Source organism: Prionailurus viverrinus, chromosome B2 (assembly GCF_022837055.1).
Source record: "Prionailurus viverrinus isolate Anna chromosome B2, UM_Priviv_1.0, whole genome shotgun sequence".
Lineage (NCBI taxonomy): Eukaryota > Metazoa > Chordata > Mammalia > Carnivora > Felidae > Prionailurus > Prionailurus viverrinus.
Genome location: NC_062565.1, coordinates 141,753,328 through 141,776,922, shown reverse-complemented (window position 1 = coordinate 141,776,922; position 23,595 = coordinate 141,753,328). Strand labels below are relative to the sequence as shown.

Sequence of the window (23,595 nt, the reverse complement as noted above, 5' to 3'; positions counted from 1 at the left end):
AGACAAGGAACTGATGGGCTAATGAGATCAGCCAGGATTCCAAGAAAGGATGAAATGAGGGGAAAGAGCCTTTACTAAGCATTTAATGCCAGGTCCTAGGCTACCTGCTTCCACACACGAGATCTCATTTAGTAATTACAGCTATCTTTTAATAAGGAGGAAATTGTAATATAGACTGGTTAAGCAGCTTCCTCAAGATCACTCACCTTAAGAAGCAGCTGATGCTTATATCCACGTCTATTCTACTCAGCATAGACTCTACTCCACCCTCCCTGTCATACGGTACTTCAAGGTCATATATCGTTTGTCTTCATGCCACATTATATAAGCATATATTTATTATTTTTTGAATCTAAGAACATGGAGAAAAACAGAAAGCAAAAACTTAAGTGTTCAAGTATACATAAGCCATTCTAACACCAATAAGCCATCAGAAAAAAAGCACATTGTTGTTCCTCAAGAAAGAAAAAAAGAAGGGGTGCCTGGTGGCTCAGTCAGTTAAACATCTGAATTCGGCTCAGGTCATGATCTCATGGTCCGTGAGTTCGAGCCCCGCGTCGGGCTCTGTGCTGACAGTACAGAGCCTGGAGCCTGTTTCAGATTCTGTGTCTCCCTCTCTCTCTCTGACCCTCCCCCACTCACGCTCTGTCTCTCTCTGTCTCAAAAATAAATAAACGTTAAAAAAAAATTTTTTTTTAAAGAAATAAAAAAAGAAGTAACAGCTTCTGTAACTCCTAATGAACCAAGTACCAACTGGCCCTGGAAGGTACTAGCATTCTAGGACACAGGACATACATACATACACAACACTACACCTGCATGGTGATGCTCCCGTAACCATGTCACAGAGGCGGCGCAACAAGGACATGCAGGCTGTCCCTGCAGTCACACAGTCCCAAAGACTATGAGCAAGTGAGAGCATCTAGAGGAAAGATCTTCATTCTATCAAAGACCTTTTTTCCACTGTCCGTTGCATAAGTCAACAAGACCATTCAGTGGGCTTCCCTCAATGTTCTGTTACTACCTTCATTTAACAAATTATTTAGCACCCCCTACTTGTCAGGAACTAGGCCAGCGAGGTGCCTGCACACAAGACATGAATAAGCCCTGCTCTCCAGAAGTTTGACTTTTCTATCCCACAGACTGTAGTTCATATGGGTACACATAAGGAACACAGGCTGTGCGATAAAGAAGAAACTGTGAAAGTCGTCATAGTTTCTAACTTGTTTGTATATCGCCATCAATGGGTAGTCTTTCCTTTTCCATATTAATGACAAGGGAGAAAAAAAACCCTTCAATTCTAGTTACAAAGCTTACTGAGATACACACTAAAGCCCCCTCAAGCATAATACTAGGAAATCCAAAAATTCTAGAATCACAGAACAAGAATGAAAATCACAAATATGAAATTGGTTCAGACATGATGACTGTTGTCTGTTAGATGTTATTAGAGAATTTTTGAATACAGACTCATCGCTAAATACTGTTACAGATAGGTTTAACAAAATATTAGCTATAGGTCTAGAGTCCAATGTCATACAATTTTTTGGAACTTTAAACATACACGTAACGTTCAAATACAATATACCTAGCGGTTCTTTTTCCTATGTACGGGGATATACACTACCATTTCAAGTACTGCTTAACGTATTTTTATTCTCCCAGCAAAATCCAGAATCCACGTTTTTCCACCAGTAGTTCTAAGCTACCACACAGACTCAGTCTCTGACGGGACCTACTTCAAAGCAAGGTCCTCAATACATAGCCACCAAAGCAAAAGATGCTTTTGAAACTACAGATGTGTAAAGGACAATGAATGAAACCAACCTAGTGAATCTGTTAGATGGCAAATAGATCTGCTCCATGTTATCCTGAGCCCTGAAGTTAGGACACTTCCACGTGTCCTTGGCCTCGGGCACCAGGCGGGATGCACTGTACTCAGGGTCAGGCAGGGTCTAGCTATAAACAGCCATCAGAATGTAGGCTGGAGCTCCCTGCCAGAGTCCCATCGCTTAGCACAAGCCAGGACTGGGCCTCAGAACTGGGACTTGCTACCCTACCATATATGCATCTAGCTGGGAGAAAGAAGGGAGACTGATGGAAATTCCCAGTGAAACAGGGAGCTCTCTCCGGCCTCTCCCACTGTCACCCAACAGAATGCAGCATGATCATGTCCATTAACAAGGAGAGGCTAGGGAGTGGGTATTTCAGCCACTGGCTTTCCAACTTCTTCAAAGACCCCGTGATCCAGGGTGTTACAGAGCTGGGACCCTCTGGAATGAAAAGGACAAGTAGGAATGACGACAGAAGCAGAGTCTGACCCAAGCAGTCCTCAGGGTGAAGACGGTCCTGGAAAAGGCAGACAACATCCGGACTGGCTGCCCTCCCCCTGTCCGACTCCCCTCGCTCCCTGATGGTAGGGAACATTCACCAGGGCAATCAGTAATATCTGTAATTATCAACTACTCTGTCTTGTTACTATGAGTATTAAAACATTATTGGAAAAGATATTTAAATAGGCATCTTCAACAGATGTCTGAAGTTGAGTGTGATTTCACTACTGGTTTTCAAAACCAATTTCCCCCCATAGGAACGCATCACTTTATTTAGTATTTCTTACTTCTTTAAGGAATCTCAATGGGCACATGAAATCTGATGTAAGGAAATTCACTTTACAGCTCACTTTGGACAAATCCATTCCTTCACTGTTACCTGACACGCATATTAACTCTTGGTGGCTTCCACACACATGCCTGTAAGCCTACTAAATCGGCGTGACCAAAAAAAAACAGCATAAGATGAAGTCTTTATCTGTCCCAACCCCTCAGAGTAATTAATATACATCACTGACACTCTTCTTCTTTAGTTCTATTTTCAGATAAATCAAATTTATGCAGACTAGCAGCTTAAAAATTCATTAATTTGAACATAAATTTAGTCAATATTTATAAGATGGTTGTAATCTTCAATGTTTATCTTCAAATGATACTTTTCATCCAAAAATGTAAAATGAATTTCTATCAAATAAATACTATTATTCACTTTTTACAGCCAGATGCTGAGCCAGTGGAAGATGAATGAACTATTAAAAAAAAAAAATGATCTGAGAGAGATACAGAAAGTTTTTGTTTAGTCTCTTTGTAAGAATTACCATTAGGAAAAACAGCTAGAATTACTCAGTCTGAGAATTTAGCCACTTCTGACACAAATTTGAATACAGATTTCCAGATTTTCAAATTCTTTTTGAAAAACATATATACAGTACACCTATTAAAATTAAATAGAAAGATTCAACTGATAAGACAGATTTAATGCACTGAAGAGAAAAACTAAATTCATTTTTTTAATCAGAAAAGTTTTATAAACCATCCAGTGCCTCTTTTCTTTCTTCAATCACTTAAAATCAGATACCCCAATAACCACTATTCTTCACTAGTCTGTCACCTCTTCTGTTTTGTAATAATTTTGATGAATTCCTCTTCAAAATCTTTCAATTTCACATTGATAAAAAATACCATATTTAAAAAGGGACAATTAAAAAACCCCTTCTAATTTTTTTTTTTTTTCAACGTTTATTTTATTTTTTTTGGGACAGAGAGAGACAGAGCATGAATGGGGGGAGGGGCAGAGAGAGAGGGAGACACAGAATCGGAAACAGGCTCCAGGCTCTGAGCCATCAGCCCAGAGCCTGACGCGGGGCTCGAACTCCCGGACCGCGAGATCGTGACCTGGCTGAAGTCGGACGCTCAACCGACTGCGCCACCCAGGCGCCCCAAAAAACCCCTTCTAAATCCTGTTTCTAAGTAGCATCATCTACTGTCCTGAACAGTTTTGTGTTTGAATACTGAATATGTTATTTGGTTGTGTTTGGTCTGAAAGGCTTTCAGAATTTTTATTTTCTAAGGTCAGTTCTTCACCATATTTTGTTTAGATCATTAATATTTATTGTAATGTTGCAATGATAACGATGGGGCATCTAAGTCCGTCAGTCACAAAAACTAAAGAAACACCATTTTCTCTAGGAAGGAAGATTAGAAGTAACTGAGCTCATTTTTTGAAAAGTTACACTGAGGGCACCTGGGTGGCTCAGTCACTTAACTGTCTGACTTCAGCTCAGGTCATGATCTCACGGTTCGTGGGTTCCAGCCCCATGTGGGGCTCTGTGCTGACAGCTCGGAGTCTGGAGCCTGCTTCGGATTCTATGCATCTTTCTCTCTTTCTCTTTCTCTCTCTCTCTCTCTCTCTCTCTCTCTCTCTCTCTCTCTCCCTGCCCCTCCCCTACCCATGCTCTGTCCCTCTCTCTTTCTCTCTCAAATATAAATAAACATTAAAAAAAAAAAAGTTACACTTTCTCCGAACCACCCAACAAATAGTAAGGGCCATGAGGAAGACTGATCCAAAGGAACAAATCAGATATCCATTCCTGGTTCGGCACTGACACAAGCATTCATCTGGCAGCTTGCTACGAGTTTCCTGCCTCAGAGATGCAGGATGAAGCGGCTGCTCAGCATGGACGGACCCGCAGGAAGGGCGGGAATGTGTACAGAGCGCCGGGAGGAGTGGCAAGTGCAGCAGGAGCGCGAAGATAAAGTGAAGAAGACGAAGAAGACCCGATCACTAACAGCACAGCAACCCATCCCGAATGTTCAGTTAATTCCTGAAACAAACGTCTGTGGGGGGTTTTCCATCTGTCTTTTTATGAAAGATTATTTTGTCCATAGAGCACTTGTATTTTGCACCCAAATGCGCGGAGTGAGATTTAAGGGGAGGGCGTGTGAAGAGAACAGTTCGAGACCTGCTGCTCCACTTCTGAAATGAAATACTATTTTTAAAAAGTCACATTGCAAGTAGATTCTCATTCTTATTCTTAATCTGTAAAGACAGACATTTAGAAAGCCTAAATGAAAAAAATAAAAGTATTCCAAAGCATTATTTTAAAACTTCAAAATAATATGTTCAGATACTTTTCACATATAACCAAAGTGAAAAAAATTATATATATTATATAATATAATATTCATATTATATTATATTACATTATATTACATTATATTATACTATATTGTACTTATTTTTTTTTTTAAATAGGCTTCACACCCGGAGCGGAGCCTAACACGGGCTTGAACCCACAATCCCGAGATTAAGATCTGAGCTGAGGGGCGCCTGGGTGGCTCAGTCGGTTGAGTGTCTGACTTCGGCTCAGGTCAGGATCTCGCGTTTAATGAGTTCAAGCCCCGCATCGGGCTCCGTGCTGACAGCTCAGAGCCTGGAGCCTGCTTCAGATTCTGTGTCTTCCCCCTCTCTCTGCCCTTCCCCTGCTTGTGCTCTTTCTCTCTCAAAAAATGAATGAATGTTAAAAAAAAAAAAATTTTTGTTTTAAAAGATCTGAGCTGAGATCAAGAGTCAGGCGCCACCCAGGTGCCCCAGTATATAAAAGTATTTCTGATAATGACACCATCCAGGAGCTCTTTAGCACATTCGGTTGAAGACCCAAATATTCCCATAAAATCGCTACATCAGCTTTCCCCAGGAAGCGGTTTGTTCATACCTCTTACACCATCGAGGTGGGGAAACTTCTGTTCTTAGCAGCTATGCCCATGGAAAAGGAGGCCAGCAAACAGTCTTCCATACTCTTCCGGTCCCCTCAAGCAGTGAGGCCTCTGCAGCTCTTTGCTTCCAGCTGGCTTTCCTGCATCTGCTGGCCAAGCCCCCAGGACACCAGAGCTTGCTGGCGTGGCCAAGGACTTCCACCAGGCTCTAACTGGACGTCCACAAATTTTTCCACGAAGGCGCCTCACACTACCATCAAACTTGTATTTTAATATCCAGCAAGATAATCTCCTTTGTTCCTCTTTAGTAGGTCCAGAAATGTCATTTGTACACCTTCTGTTGGTCATCAGAGATCAAAGCTGTCCATCAGAGGGTGTAATAAGGGGCAGAGAGGCCCCAGAAGACTCTAGCGTGCAAGCCGCGGACCATGTCATCGCAAGGTGGCTGAGAGCATTTTCAGGACAGTGTGGGGGGGCCTGCTGGCTGAGAATGCGGCCTGACACGCTCCCACTCCCAGGCCGAGAGCATGCCATACCCTTGAAGCACGGAAGACACGGCAGGAGTGACATGACGGATTATTCGCATGTGCACGCACCCACACTGACATGTATACATACATGTCTTCAACGGGAAATAAAATTTCTGAAACAAATACCATTTTAACAAGTCAGCACTGCACTAAGCCATGCTGCACAGGGTATTCATGTACAGGGAAAGACTGTGGTCACAAGTCATTTTCAGATGTCTACACAGAAAATAAGATGCACTAAGGCACATTTAAATGAAATAATTTCCATGATGCTTGCAAAATCAACCACGTTTTCAACTTGTGAACAGTATAAGCCACTCAAAAGAGATCACAGAGTGTAGACAGTTCTTGAGCTGTTAATTACATTTTAATGTCTGTGACAATTCTGTTTATGTATTGGACAGACTGTAACTCACAGTTAAGTACATAGTCACATAAATTACAAAGGAATTTATAAAGTAGCACACACAGGTCAGACCCACAAATGTAAATGTACTATTTATACCCTAGAAAGACACTGGATAAACATCGCAGATTCAACACTTACATCTAGTTATCATTCCCTCCCCCAAACAAAAATGACAGTACGGTTTGCCTTTTCATTCATTTTGTTTGTTTGTTTGCTTCCCACAAGAACAGGAACAACAACAGCAACAAAATTTTGGATGCAAGAAACAGATGGACAATTAGGAACTAACTCAGCCAACACAGTTGATGAGGGAGAATCTTCGAAAGGCTCGGAAATCGGTGGTACCAGATACCTCTGGGCCCAGAGTGGGTTGCTGGGGAGGTGGGGGTGGGGTGTCTCTCCCACTAAGCTCAGCATCTCCCTCAACCTGGCAGAAACCCAGAGATTCATTCCCAGAGGAGGGGAAACACAGCGGTTCTGCAGAACCACTGCTATAGGAGTGCTGTGGTTGATCAATATCTACTGAATACGGAGATACCTTCATACAACCCTACCAACTGCCCTCTTCCCATGGTCAATCTGAGGCCAGTCCAACAGGAAAACTCTAAATATATACTGGAATAGGAGTGGGGGCGTCCTAAATTCCCCTCAACAGCCCACCCAGGTACCTCGCCAGTAGATCTTATGGTCAGCAAGCCCTCCTATGGCATTTGGACAAGCAAGAATCATTGGTAGCTGAGGAAAGCCTTCAACAGGAAAACAGAGACCAAAATAAACCGGGAGGCTGCGGGGGAGGGAGGCAAATTAGAAGGCAATGAAATGATGCAAAACACACTACAATCATTAACGTCTCCATAATATAAAAAATAATCGTGAAACAAGAATAGGATTCTATTAAAACAAAATAAAAAAGAACCAAGAAAAGGAAAAAAGAGGGAGGAGAAGCAGGGAGGAAGGAGGGCAGGGGTGGGGGAGGGGCTCGGAGAGGCCTAGAAAGAGCCTTGCAAATTAAAAATGCAATAGCACAAGGAACCCTTCCAGAACCGGGAATAAAAAGACAATGACATACAAAATAGTAGAAAGTCTGGTAAGTCCAGTATCAGGTGACAAAAGTCCTAGAATGAGAGAAGAGGGAAAATCAAGGAGTAAGGGAGATAAAAGAAGTAATTCAAGACATGACCCCAAGGCTGAAAGAGTACACAGGACAGTGGGTAAAAAGGGATCTAGGTGAAACTGAAGGACACTGGGGAAAAGGAGGTGCTACATCGGTCAGGGAGTGTGGACAGGCAGCATCTAGAAAGGCCCCACGCAAAGAACCAGGAAGCAAGACGAACAGCTTCAGGTCTCCTCACGGCAACACCAGGGGCTAAATGACAGTCAAGCACCTGCTTCCAAATTCTAAAGGAAAATCATTTCCAAACCCCTATTCCCAGTCAAGCGGTAAGTCACGTATGAGGGTAAAATGAAGACATCTTCAGACATGCAAGATCTGAACATTTTACTTCCCCACAACATTCCTGAGAAAGCTACTGGAGGATGGGCTGCACCAAAAGAAGAAACACACAGAATCCAGGAAACCAGAGATGCAACACAGGAAGAGAGGTGGAAGGAAATTCCAAGATGAAAGTAAGTAAGGGGAGATCCCGGAAGTGTGCACTTGACACAGAGGTAACCCAGGGAGGGCCCAGCCAGCCAGAGAACCCACCAGAGACGCCTCTACAAGATGAAACTGATAACGTACCTGTTGGAACTGAACATCTTACAACAAAAGGCGGGCGGTTGTAACTAATTAAAAATCCTAAGTGGAGTGAGTGGTAAGTACATGTAGAAAAGTAAGCAAAAACCAACTCTGAACTCCGAGAAAAACAAAGAGCTGAGCAGGAAAGGAGAAAAGTTTACTATATGGCTCATTTCTGAATAAGTTTCCCCAGTCTCAATAATGTCAATACAACAGTGAGCAAAAAACCAAAGTCGCGAAAAAGCTACACAGGGAGAACGAGCGGGCATGAAGGATCCATGCTTATGATGAGGACAGAGTGAGAAACTGAAGGCAGCAACACAAGTAAGCGTTATTGAAAAATATGGAGGCATCCTCGAAAAATCCGCTAACTGAAAGAGTTCCAAGTGGTTGCCTCTGGGGAAGTGAAATGGGGGAAGGAGGGCGGGGACTACTGCTTTTCTACAGTAGATCTTGTAAAACCACGGTCTTCGTAAACCATTTACATCTGTAACCTTGATACAAATAAAAACTTTCTTAAAACTAGGCCAAAAGAAAAGATTAAAGACACCACTAGAAAAGTACAGTATCATAAGCCAAAAAAAAATTTTAAAGCCATACTTTATATATTACCATTACTTAGAATCGAGCTAAAAGCCCAAGGGAGGCATTGAGGGTATATTCACTGCTCAAAGCACACTTCTGAAAGACAAGATAACAATTTGTCAGAGAGCGTCCTCTCCTTATCTCCCTCAGAGGGTTGCAAGATTATTAATCTTCAGAACACAAAGAAGTGGAAAACTACAATTCCCAGTATACCCTGCAGCCCATTCAATTACTTTAAGTACATGAGGCTTTGCTATGAGGGAGAAGATTAATTTTAAGAAAATACAGAACTAGTTCTCACAAGCCATTTCTAGCTCACTGTGTTCTACAGACATAATTTTTCCATTCTCTACTTGAAGAAAAAAAGGGTAGAAGATAAATCATCTGTTAGGGGTTGCACGTTATTTTTTAGTTACTTTAGAGAACAATCTCAAGATGATGGCACTGAAAGTCTAGAAACACGGAATGTTCAAACCAGGAAGGGTCTCTTCCTTCTCCCTTCTGCAGGCCCCACGCACCCAATTTTGCAGATGAAGAACCGGAGGCTCAGAGAGGTGCCGTGCCCAACCAAAACGCCCAGGAGCCGTGTGCAGCATCACGGAGGTCACGACAGTTCACTTGTCATCCATTCAACAACTGAAAACACATTTTTGGCAATTACTATATGCACACAGAACTGTCCACACTACACGAATACAGAACTGGGGTGGGTATTCGTTAACCTACGTTCCATTTGCTGTTCACGCTTTTGGTCAGTCACTTAGTATTTTAGTTGCTTCAGCTCCCCCATCTGTAAAATAAAGAAAACGACTACCCTGGATCTATCTCACAGGGAGGTTTAGGAGAACGGAGCGGATACGTTTCTTTAAGATTCTTAAAGGATACAAAATACTCTCTCCACTATCCTCTGATACACAACTAACTGCAACCAAGTCAAACTCAGTATTTCCAAACTCAAATCCATCATCAGTCATCACCATCACCCACAGAATTTGCCTCTCCTTTTGTATTCAGGCTCTTCTTGGCTTGGAGCCAAACTCTTCTCTTCCGACCCAAGCGGGAATGTGGAGTCATCCGACACTCGTCCCCTAGCACCCTGCACCTTCTTACCCCAATACGATCAGCCTCTGTGCCTCCCGCCCGGTCTCCCTTCTACACAGATTTACAGCAACCTGTCTTGGCCCCTTCAGACTATAACAGAATTCTCATAAATCCAGTGGCTTATAAACAACAGAAATTTATTTCTCACAGTTTGGGAGGCTGGAAAGTCCAAAATCAAGTCACCGGCAGAGTCAGTGTCTGGTGCAAAGGCAGCCACCTTCTCACGGTGTCCTCGCATGGTAGAAGGGGCCAGGGAGCTCTCCGGGCAGCTCTACAGAACACTAATCCCATTCTCGAGGGCTGTGTCCTCAGGACCACACCCCAAGACCCCTCCTCCTAATACCACCGCACTGGGGTTTAGGATCCAACATATGAATTTTGTGGGGACACAAATATTCAGTCTCACCCCTTATTGTCCCTACCATACAAATCCACCGGGGTCCTACTTTACTCTGCTCGGAACAGGTTGTTCCCCATCTCCAGGTTCTCTCCATTTCTGTCCTTCTTCCTCATCAGGCAGTGGGCAGAAAATGATCTACCTAAAATGCTAATTTCAAGGTTCACCCCTCCTCCCCCCTTGAACTCGAAAGGCTCCATATTGCTTACAGGATCAAGTCAGGCCTCCCAGCTTGGCATTCGGAGTTCTCTGGGACCCAAGCCCATCTTCCAGTATCACCTCAAGTGAGCTACTCGCATGCAACTCAGGGCAGGTCCCTCTAACAAGCAAGACTGCCTGGCCCCCCGACCCTGCCCCCTGGTGCTACCCTTTCCACCTGAGACACAAGGCCCACCTTTTGAGACACAAGGCCCACCTTTTAAGTGACTTATTCATCTTATGAAACTCAACTCATCATCTTGAACTAAGTCGTCCCCTCTTCACCTGCCTCCTCACAAGACCATAAACCTCCCGGGGTAAGGAAGTCGCTTAGTCAAAACTGAAACTGCTGGGCCCCAGCACCCAGGTGGGCACAGAGCAGGCATTCGACAACGCAGAAGCAACCAGGACCTCACGGGACAAGACGTGCAGCTCAACGAACAGTCTACATTCACCGCCTCCCTGCCTTTCTTCGTTCACTCCTCAAACCACTGTGATTTAGCTCTATCAAATCACAGCCAAAAAAACCAAAAAAATCTCTGGCCACTTCTTAATCCTTCTTTCTTCTTGACCCTTCCACGGCACTGGACGTCGCTGGCCATCTACACTCCTCTGTACCGGCCCCACCCCCATCTCTCTCACGGCACAACTCTCCGGTGTTCGTCCCATTGCTCTGCCTTCTTTACCAGGCTTGCTCACTATCTCCTGTTTTGCCATTCACCCCTTAAGTACCTGGGTAACCAGGTTCGTCCCTCCTCTTTTATTCTCCTTAGGCAATGCACATCCTTTCCTGGGGCTTCTACTATAAACCCACCATCGTGATTCTCAACCCCAGGTTACACAGGGTCAAGGACCCACCCAAGACAAAGTAAAATAAACCTGCTGGGGATGGGCTCACCATGTACAATTTATGTTAAAGTTTCCCAATGGATTCTGAAGAGATGCCACGACTAGAACCACTGAGCCACACAGCAACCCCAGAACGGAACCTCACATTTCTCTCTCAGCATCCACAACTCCCCTGACCCTCTTTCCACCTGCCCATTGACCACTTCCGCTTCCTGCAGGCTCCCACCATAAAACCAAAGTCACTACCTCCTCTCAGATCTGCTGCCCCTCCTGGATTCCTGCATCTCTGTAGCGACATCTCACCAGGTGCCCCAAGGCCCTCCCTTGCCTTGCCTGATACTGGTAACTAAGATCCGTGTATTCAACCTATTAAACGCACCCTGGGCCAAGCGCTACCCCTCCAGCTCTAGTAGGGTCGCACTTATCATTCCCCCTTCTTCCACCTTCCACACCCTCTGACTTACGGGTCTCCTGACATACAGATCTCCTCATTCCTTCCCAGCTTAAAACTTCCCACAATAACAGAAAGTGCTGCTATTTATTTTAAATTGAGACAGGGAGCAAGAGAGAGAGCGCGCATGCAGCAGAGAGGGGCAGGGAGAGAGAATCTCAAGCAGGCTCCATGCTCAGTGTGGAGCCCGACGCAGGGCTGGATCCCACGACCCCAGGATCACGACCCGAGCCGAAATCAAGAGCTGGACGCTCAACAGGCTGAGACACCCAGGTGCCCCACAAAGAGCTCCTATTTAGATAGGGTGAAGTTCAAATTCCTTAGAATGGTACATAAGACCATTCCCATTCACCATCTTTCTCTCCTCTTCCTTCCCAATCCAAACTTGTATCACCTTCTCCAACGTCTTTAGCCCTAGGAGAATCACACTGCTCTTCAACACAGCATATAAGTGTCGGATCATAAAACACCAGATATACTGTTTCCACTGTGGAGAGTGTGACCCACACAGGGGTGTCTGGGTGGCTCGGTCGGTGAAGCGTCCGACACTTGATTTCAGTTCAGGTCATGACCTCAAGGGTTCGGGAGTTCGAGCCCCACACGGGCTCCACGCTGACAGTGCGGAGCCTGCTCGCGATTTTCTCTCTCTCCCCCCCTCTCTCTGCTCCTCTCCTGCTCATTCTCTCTATATATCAAATACATAAATAAACTTTAAAAAAAAAAAAAGAGTATGATACACTCGCGCGCACGCAGACACACACTCCTATTATTCTCTCACTAAAAGTCAGTTTAAATGTGACCTACCTTCCTGTCAGGCCTACCCACTTCGGCCTCCATAAAATCCCTATATCCCCCCCGCTCTTCTATATATAAACCTCTATCACACTCATGACCACACCATGTAAGATTATTGACACAGCTGCTCTCTGGCTCTCCATTTGTTCTCAGAGGCCTAGAACATACGTCTTTTTTCCAAAGCAAGTTTTTGTGACATTAGAGAAATTATAAAATGTGGCTGAACCACAGGCAAATACCCTGGCACAGACAGGGCGCTCAGACAGACAACGCTTTTTTCTGAAGAGACAGATTATCACAGGCTAGGAAATACCAAAGAGAGAGAGAAAGGGAAAATATCTGCTTTCAGCCCACTGTTTTAATTATGAAAAGCAGAGAATGCTGTTCCTCAAAAAATCAATCACTGACAAGTTAACTAACCATCTTTTGCGGGAATTACTGAATACTCCATTAAATGGAAGTCAGAACCAGAATTTTTCCAACTGAAGACTGAAATTCTTTACTTCTCTTACAGTCATCCCCAAGTAAATAAAAGGGTAGAAACCATGGTCTTCGGCTTGGGATGGACGGTAGATAATAAACTTGCAGGAAAATCAAAATTTACAGCCGTGGACTACAGGAAGACTATCATTTTATCTTACTACCTTTTTATTGGCATAAGTCCCATTTTCTAATGGTCTTCTTGTTCCTATTAGACATTATGGGCAGTTTACACTAACAGGCTTCCGTCATGTTTCATCTCCAAATCCTACTGTGGCTGTTCATTCCAATCAAAACCAAAATAGATCAATTTTTGAGATTAAAAAAGGAGGGACATTAAAAATATAAATTACGCTTCCTTTCGGCCGGAACCGCCATCTTCCAGTAATTTGCCAAAATGACCAACACAAAGGGAAAGAGGAGAGGTACTCGCTATATGTTCTCTGGGCCTTTTAGAAAACATGGAGTTGTTCCTTTGGCAACATACATGCGAATCTACAAGAAAGGTGATATTGTGGACATCAAGGGAATGGGCACTGTTCAAAAAGGAATGCCCCACAAATGTCACCGTGGCAAAACCGGAAGAGTCTACAGTGTTACCCATCATGCTATTGGCATTGTCGTAAACAAACAAGTGAAGGGCAAGATTCTTGCTAAGAGAACTAATGTACGTGTTGAGCACATTAAGCACTCCAAGAGCTGAGATAGCTTCCTGAAGCGTGTGAAGGAAAGTGATCAGAAAAGAAGGAAGCCAAGGAGAAAGGTACTTGGGTTCAACCGAAGCGCCAGCCTGCCCCACCCAGAGAAGCACACTTTGTGAGAACCACTGGAAAGGAGCCTGAGCTGTTGGAACCCATTCCCTATGAATTCATGGCATGATAAATGTAAAAAAATAAAAGACTTCAAGACTGTTAAAAAAAAAAGACAGAAAAAAATATAAATTACACAAGCAATCCAAAATCCTTCCGATATGATCTATAACAAATTTTGAACATCAAATAAGATTATAAAGAACTATGAAATCATTAAATCTATGCTATACCAACTTCAGAAAATGAAATTTGTGAATATAGCATTAAAAACTTGTAAAAAAGCAAATTCTGCATAAGAAAATGTATCCATAAGTATGAGTGTTTTTATTCATTCATCTCACTTATGCCATAGACGTGGCTAGAGACTTAATGAGCAGGAAGGTTAAATGCTGAATGCTTTCACGGTTTATCAGATTCTCAAATTTGCAGCAGTATTGTGCCCCAGCTCTTAAAATTAAACAATCTCTTCCTATGCCCCCCCCTTTAAAAATTAGGATAAGACCAAATGGCTGAAACCAGTCCTGCTGTATGCAGTTATGTAACTAGACAAGAAGGGTGTGAAAGTTTGAATGAAAATATTCGAAGTGACAGCTTTCCACCTTAGTCTTGCCGTGCCCTCTCCAAACTGCAGGGAGCAGATGGTAATTTTCAAGCACATTTAGACCAGGCTTGGAAGGACAACTCAGTGATAAAGAAGTAACTGCAAAGGGGAAGGGGGGCGGGGGGGGGGGGGGGGGGGGGGACGACCCACATGTTTTGCAACCTACAGTTTTTAATCTAGAAAAGCTTTAGAATCGGTTCACACAAACGGAAAAGCTGCCATACGCACAGTTCCATATAAAAAATGCTGGTGTATAAATTACAAAATAAATTTTTAACAGTTTCCTTTTCACATTTGCACTATAGTATGCCAGTAAATACTGGAATGTTTAAGGTGGGGGGGGGGGGGGCACCCGAAAGTCAAATCTAAATATTATATAAGTCACTAAACAAGGCATACTCACTCTTCCCTGCTCTCAGTCTCGTCATGGCCAAAAACCAAGGCAATGGGTGACAATGCCATTGGCATCAATACCAGTACTGCTCTCCAGCATGATGGCACATCAGGTTTAAGGCCAAAAGTTTAAAGGACAACAGAAAAGAAATAAATTACACATTTTTAACTCATTTTCATTACAAATGCAAGACTGACTCCTGTACTGGTTAAGGGACAGAAAGCTCTCTGCCTCTTCTTCTCTTCAAACCACACTAAGAAAGAAAATGAAAGCAGTTCCAGAACAGGTGACCAGCACCTTTGTTAGGGCCCCTCTCCCAACTATAGCTCCACCTTGAATTTCCAGTTCAAAGAGAAAGTTCAGGAAAAAAGCCCTCCTTCGCACGACAGCCTAGGGAGGCAAACAAGTAACAACGCTCGTGAGCAGGAGGGCCTGGCGGAACCCCCACACCAGAAGTTTGGACCCAGGCCAAGGCCACACCAGGGCCTCTGCTTCTACCCACTGGGCCACCTGTCCTTTAATTTCAAGTGGCTTATGCCTGGCATTTAAGCTTCCCAGGAGTTACATACTGCCTCTACATGGGGAGGAGACTAGGGTTCTAAACACTCCTGAAATCGTGGGGGATGGAAAGAGAGCAGCTGGGTTTGTGGTCAGAAAACCCAGGTTCAGCTTTTGACACTTCGAAACTGTATAACCTTGGGAATGCTACTTAACCTACACCTCAACCTCCTCATCGGGAAAACGGGAATACCTCCGGCACTATGCAGCAGGCCTGTGACGAGGTTCAAGTGAGATTACAGATGTAAAAGCCCTTAGCAAATGGCACTAATCTTACTAAGGCGACCTTCTAGTTGTTCTAATACTTCAAGCAAGCCCAGGGCAGGAAACAGAAGTTTCCCTCCATCACAGTGGCCCTCCGCAGGACTCCCACAGATTCAACCATTGGCTTTTCTGGGCCATTACAACTTTGGAGTAAATTAGAAGTCAGAGACCCCAAATTTCTATCTCTTGGCTATTCAGTTTAGATAACTGCATCAATCATTTTTTCTAATCCCCCCCCCCAAGTTTCTTCCCCTTACATTTTATGCTATAGTTTCAACAAAATACGACTGACACATTTTATGAAGCAAACCAATGAGTTTTTTTTAAGCAATAGGGGTCCCTAGATCTAAGCATTTTAAAATTTTTTTTTTTCAACGTTTATTTATTTTTGGGACAGAGACAGACAGAGCATGAACGGGGGAGGGGCAAAGAGAGAGGGAGACACAGAATCGGAAACAGGCTCCAGGCTCTGAGCCATCAGCCCAGAGCCCGACGTGGGGCTCGAACTCACGGACCGCGAGATCGTGACCTGGCTGAAGTCGGACGCTCAACCGACTGCGCCACCCAGGCGCCCCGATCTAAGCATTTTAAAAGCTGACATCATTTGCTTGACATCATGAGAATATACACATATACACACACCTACAATGCAATAAATGGGCTATATATATGGCTATAAGAAAGCCAACCAGGAGCATCGTCTTAAGAACAGGACCCAACGTGTAATGCTGGGGAGATGGCTTGACAAAGTGGCCAAGAGTCTGAAGCAGCACTAATTGAATTCAATTCCACCTTATTCACTGCGAGTACTGGGCAATGTTACTTAATCTCTCTGTGCCTTAGTTTCATCATCTGTATATAATGAGATAGCAGTATATACCTCAAGGAACCGCTGTGAGGTTGAATGAGTTAATATATGCAAAATACTAAAACAGGCATGTGGCACACAGTGGGGTGTTGTGTTTATACCGTCATTTAGTGCATCCTGAAAAGTATAGATCATATGATCATCATATACACATATACGATGTGTTCTACACATTCACATAGCTGAATGTACTTGTGTAAGCATACACACATCTTTCCATGTGGAATCTGCAATAAATTCATTTAGGTTAACATTAAGCAACATAAGCTGAGTGTTTGCTCTGTGCCGGGCACTGTTCTAGGACGTCAATACATATGAACACGATTAATCCTCATAATAAGCCAGCAAAGAGACTAAGCTCCAGAAAGACCCCAGACCCACTATCTTACTCACTATCTATAATCAGTTTACATGGCCACAGTTACAATCACAATACATGAACACAGATTATATAACCAAATTTTTTCCCTATAAATCTGGTAAGAAAACCATTGTAGTCTTTATTTTCATATTATTTTCACAAATTGTCTTGTTTATAAAAATATCATAGCATCTCTAAGGATCCAAGAGAGAGTAGCCAGCTGGTTCCTATATTCCAAAGCCAACTGCTCAGATATAAATCAATGGATTATATATTCCCATTTCCAACTGTCGGATTTCAAACAGATAAATACACTCATGCACACTCACATATCAGATTTAGGGCTCCATTTGAAAGGATAGACTCTTTTGATGAACTTAAGGTTTCATGGTTTTAACCAATACTCATATAGCTAACTTAGTGCTTGACTTGATTATTAACATTTCACCTTAACAGGAATTATAAAATGACTATTTTACAACTTTTATCAGAAACACTGCCTACAATAGGTGATATTTTGTCAAAACAGAGAACTAAAAATAAAAATAACCATACAGTTTAACCAAGCAACTACTCATTGGTGAAATAAATACCAGTTAAACCAGGACAACACGTGAAACGCACAAAAGAAACAGGTCTGTGTACTGTTTACCGTAATCACACGCTTCTCTTTTAACATACGTGTTCCACAAATGAAACAGCTTGTATTCTACAGAATGGAAACCTGTATGCACTTGTATATAGCAATATTTTTGTAGCCGAAGTTCACTCGCAATGTCAATTCAGGCTTAAATTCCCAGCTTTTGAAAATGAAAGAGCAATTTGCTTATTAACTTTTTAAAGTGCCATCCACACTTCCTGAAAGCTTACTGCTAATTCTGAATAATAATTTAGGTATTATTCTTTCCAAAACTAGATATTATTCTTTAATCTCCCTGACCCATGTTCATTTATCCCTCCATGTTAAAGTGAGCTGACCCTGAAAACGTTATCATAGCTTGATTTTACCTTTCACACATGTTCCATTCCATAGGAGAAGCACCTATCCCACTCCCAACAGCCCTGAGCTAGCAGTTTATCAATAAAAGCCTTGTCAAATGGCACAAAATGACCAAAAAAAGGGTCTAGTAGCTAACTGGAAGTGAACAGGACAAAGCAATGAAAGAAACAAAAGCCAATGTTACCACCAAACACGTTTTGTTAATTTATTCTGATGATCCTGTTTTTGTTTTAATTATTTGTGGTAATTATGGCAGTTAATGTGCTGTGACATTTTCGCAAAAGAAATGAACTCTCAATATCATAAAACCTTCCCAAATCTTTCACTGTTTCATCTGCGTCCAACACACTCAAACACAACAACTAGATGGCATCGTGTTAGTTGACTTCCAGAGTCTGAACCAATTCTACGTTAACGGGATCATTTGGAGGGTGGAGAGGGGAGTTGAGTCCTCAGTCATTTACATCAGTAAGATCCAAAGCACAGGGAATAGAATAGTCTAGATTTCCTCAGTCCTGAAACAATTCTGTCAATTCTGAGATCTACCCACACCGTCTGCCTTGGGTCTGAAGAGGCTACTTAATAAGCCTGAAAAAATGAACCACTCAAAACTTCAGCAGGGTCTGCTACTCCCATCGTCCCTAACCCCTGCCTCCCAATGCCCCCCCCCCACAAAGTGCCTCTAAACTGCCTCAGGTATGGGTGGTAAGGATTTCCATAGAAAATCCACAAATAAAAATTAACACTCACTCAAGCCCAAAGAAAATAGCCATTTCAAGTTCATTCTAGCTCATCATGGCAATTGTGTTCAATTGTTAACGAAAGAAAAGAAAGGAGAGAAAAGAAAAGAAAAGAAAAGAGAAGAGAAGAGAAGAAAAGAAAAGAAAAGAAAAGGAAAGAAAAGAAAAGAAAAGAAAACTGGGAAAGGGGGTACTAGTTAGCTAACTAGCTCTGGTTCACAAAGTAAACTGTTAATGCCATAATTCACAACTCGCTGAAGAACCGTATGTTTTGTGAAAACATTCATAATAACATTTTCACACACACACACACACACACACACACACACACACACACACACACACAAATGTGTGTGTGGGGGAGGGGGTGGTTTCCAGTGAGTTCTACTGGTAAATTCTTTACAACTATCACCTCATTTAACCCTCATAAAAACCTATGGAGGCAGGCAATAATAAATATCAAACTCATCTCACAGAAGGAGGAACCATCTCTCAGGTTAAGACAGAGCTTGAGAGCTCAAAAGCAAACAAGAAGTGCCTGTGTCATGAGGGTGACACAAGATAAGACAAGAGCAACTGTCCCAGCAAGTCAAAAGAAATCAGACCTTTGTCCTACCACAAAATGCCTCCGTGGAAGAAGAAAGCAGCAGTTTCCAACAGGCTCCAGCTGCACCCTATCCCAACCCACAGGGTGACCTGAAGGTAAAACCAAGGCCTCCTTGGAAAGGAACAGCAGGCCCCAGAATGACCAACTTTGGGATCCACCATTAGGACTCATTATCATGCCCTGAGTGGAAAGAAAAGTCATCCTTAGGACGATGTTGGGACTCTGAAAAAAGCGTCAAGACCGTCTTAAAGAATATATCAAAGTATTTCAAATCACTCTCATATAGACTTTGATCTAGTCTCACAACACATTAGGATACAGGCTGATTGAAGCGCTATAATTCCAATGTGTTAGGATCTAAACCTGGAATTCTGAAGTTCTAATCTCTAATCCAGTCCTCGAGCTCTAGAAGATTATAAAGTACCACCCTATGCCACGGTCCTGCTTACTCCATCAGTCAAACAGATTGCCTATGTGCAAATGATGCATACAGCACATCCCTCAAAGTAACATTAAATGTTTCTAGGCATTACCCCTCCTATGGGCATTGTAACAAGACCCTCCTGCATTTTACAGCAAGCTCAGAAAGGCATAAGGAACGTTTCAGTTTTCAAGCCTAAATCTGTTTGGTAACCCTCTCTTCCTCTGTTCTCCCAATTATGTGGGGGAGGAAGAAACAGGGAGTATAAAAACTAAACTATAAATGAAAAGCGAGAATCTAGTCTCCAGGAAAGTCTTGTCTCTGGGAACACTAATGATTATATCTGAAAGCTCTAAAACACAGTAAAGCATGGCTCACAGGCAGAGGAAAATATAAGTCATTAGCTATTAATAGAGCCAGAGAGTCAATTGTTATAATTAAATCACAGTTTAACCTTCTGCGTAATTCTGATTTAGTCTTGACATGTTTCCTTGTGGTCAGTTTTGGAAAAACAACTGCTAATGGTACAATGTTTGGTTCAGAGAGAAAAAAATGACATCCTTCTAGCTAGAAAAGAACCATAGGCTTAGGGGTCTAATTTTAATAAAAACATTGTATCAATGAAGTCCAATCACTGGCTCCTAAATTTTTTAAGTGAAGAGAGACTTAAACACAGAAACAAACTAAATGTGAGGTGCCTGGGTGGCTCAGTTGGTTAAGCATCTGACTTCGGCACAGGTCATGATCTCGCAGTTCGTGGGTTTGAGCCCCACGTCGGGCTCTGTGCCGACAGCTCGGAGCCCAGATCCTGCTTCGGATTCTGGGTCTCCCTCTCTCTCTGCCACTCCACCACTTGCGTGCTCACTCGCTTGCTCTCTCTCTCTCTCAAATATAAATAAACATTAAAAAAAGAAGAAACAAACTAAATATATGAAGGCTACTGCAAATTGAACAAAGGAAACATTCTCAAAGTCCCCCCATGCTAATGCCGAGATAAAGAGTAGAAACAGAACTTCCTCCAATTTGGAAGAAAATATGTAAATAGCAAGTATTTACACTGGAAGTGTCTCTTTTCTAGACTAACCCAACTTAAATGTAACAATTCGAGGTAACAACGCCTCTGTAATACCTAGAGAAGAAGCATTTCCTGCCAATCTGGCTAAAGTCATTTAGCTAACTACATTTAAGCCTCAGATTTTCTGAAAAGACAAATCAGCTCTGAACATGTGCTGGGCATATTTCAGTATTCTACATGAAGGACTCAATCGATAAATATTCAAATAAATTAACTGGGTAAGAAGTTTACTGCACTTAGTCATGCGAATGAAGTAGTAATCTCAACTAACAATCTTTGCAAAATTCCATGTTACATTGTACAGGTCCAATTCAAACCCACTCCTGACACCCTACAGCTATAAATTATCTCTGGAGCCTGAAAGGGAAAGACAGGCCAGGTCGGAAATAGCATAACAGTTGGACAGTTCCAGCTTACAGAAAGCAAACCCTGCAATAACCTAGACCCACAGCCTTCAGAAGTCTAATCCACTGTCGCAAAGAGAGAAAAAAATCCTTTCCAAAGAACACTCTTCTTTAAAAAATACACTCTTTATTTTTACTTCTTAAGTATACAATTAAATATGGGAACGTCAAAAGCAAACCAGAAAACAGAAGCTGCAAAATAACAAGGAACGAGCCGAACCCTTAATGGTCGGATGGTGTTTGGAGAACAAAGAGGGTGTATGTTTCCTCTTCAAAGTCAGAAGTTCTGGGTCCCCATTCCAGGCTTCTGAAGACCGAGGAACAGTCCCTGCTGCTGGAGGGGGCTCTGGTATACACAGAGAAGCCAAGTATCTGATTCTTTCCGTATGTAATAGGAACACTCAAGGAACCAGAGCTCGTGCATTGCAACATGGTAAAAATAACATACCCACACAGAATGTGTGCTAAACAGTGCCCTGGGCTGTTAATAAAAATTTGTTGAACGTGTATGCAAAGTTCTAGAGATTCATACAAAACCCTGTTAGCCAGTTTTTAATATCTGGGTAGAAGGATTATGGAGGGGTTTTTATGTCTATACTTGTTACATTATCTGGATACTTTACAGAAAACACCAATCATTTCTCCTGTCAGGAAAAAAAAAAAAAAATTAAGCCGATTTTCCTTTTTTCCATTTTTTAATTCAACGTGGCTTTAAAGAAGGGATAAGTTTAGCATCTTCAACCAGGTCAGTGGCGTTCTTTCAAATATGCCCTCTGAGCTCCAGACCACTTACAAAAAAAAAAAAAAAAAAAAAAAAAAAAAACACCAAACAAACAAAAAATAAAACGGAACAAAACAAAAAAACCACAGAACAGTTGTAATGACCACAGCAGAACCAGTTACTGGACAGACACGTGCCTTAAATGAATAACAGTGAGTATGCAATTCTTTCTACTTGGGGCGCCTGGGTGGCTCAGTTGGTTAAACATCTGACTTTTGATCTTGGCTCAGGTCATGATCTCACAGTTCAGGGGATCAAGCTCCACGCTGGACTCGGTGCTGAAAAGTGTGGAGCCTGCTTGGGATTCTCTCTCCCTGCCTCTCTCTCTCTCTCTCAAAGACATAAACTTAAAAAACGAACAGTTTTTACTCAGCAGAAATTCTGAAATATTAGGTATAGCTTTAACTTTCAGGAAGAAAAAAATACTTTAAGTTCTGGTGTTAAATATGTAATTGCGGAACTGTACTAATTACGAGAAGGTACTCTGTGATTATTAAAAACGACTAGACTTTACGTTTAGGGTGAGGGATTGTTAACAGTTCTTCCGTTCACCCTACTCTACCTCATATGATTTTGCACACTTGCAGGCACTTACGGCTTAGAATGCCAATCAAATCCCCAACGACCTAGGGTCAGAAACTCAGTCATACTTTGTGGAGCCCTTTACACAGAATAGTGTTCACCAGATTACTGACCAATGGGCACTGTCCACTTTCTAGACTTTAATTTAGCTATTGTTGGACTACAACATCAAAAAGAACTCAAAAGCAAAGAATTCAAAGAAGTTTCCTAACATTATAGGGTACAGTACAGATCACCATACGGAAGGAACTAATGTTCACACTAAACAGACCATATTTCTCCATTTATTAATCAGCTATTATAAAATACAAGCAAAAGTTTTAAATTTTAAAACCTATTTCAGGTAAAGCTTTTCAACTGCAGATTAGAAACCAAATGAGAAAGTCAAATGACGCAAACATCCATTGCCAAACAAAAACAAATCCTGAAAGATTCTCCCCCTACCCCTCCAAACTGCAGTATACCTAGAGTCTTATATTTGCTAATACAGTAAAAGGATACTTTTTAAAAAGCAGAAAACCAGGCAAAGTTGAGTTCTGGGGTTTTGAATGTCTTCCTCCTGTTACAGGAAAATAAACCCTGACCCGCTGACCCTCCCCTTTCACTTCTAGGAAATTTATCTTGAAGAAATACTTTCACAAGGATTCACGGTAAGAGAGCACTCTTTGCAACATCATATGTCACAGTAAAATACTGGCATCAGCCCAAATATCCCTCAGTCGGAAATCTGGTTAAATAAATGACGATATAGCCACACAAAGGAATACGGCGCGACATTCTCTAGATAGGGACAGCGCAAACACAAAAGAACACGTCTGAGATACATTAAGTGCGGAAAGCAAGTTAAAGGAGAATATGTGTAACATTATACCGTTTTAAAACTTTATTTAGAAGTACATACAGAAGACTCACTATCTCTGAAGAGAGGTTTCAGAGAATTTTTAGCCTTTTATAATTTCTGCATTAAGCATTTCCAGAAAGTGTTTAATCTCTGACAAGTAGTACTTTATGATGGGGGGGGGGGGTGGAGAGAGAATAGAACTTA

The 23,595-nt window shown here is 42.3% G+C and overlaps 1 protein-coding gene and 1 pseudogene across 9 annotated transcripts in view; one reads left to right on the top strand and one right to left on the bottom strand.

Annotated features, from left to right (window-relative positions):
• ARID1B (AT-rich interaction domain 1B) overlaps nt 1–23,595 on the bottom strand; it is a 450,840-nt gene that overhangs the window by 347,727 nt on the left and 79,518 nt on the right. The gene's annotated exons all lie outside the window — the stretch shown is intronic.
• On the top strand, nt 13,453–14,019 carry LOC125165481 (60S ribosomal protein L21-like; annotated as a pseudogene).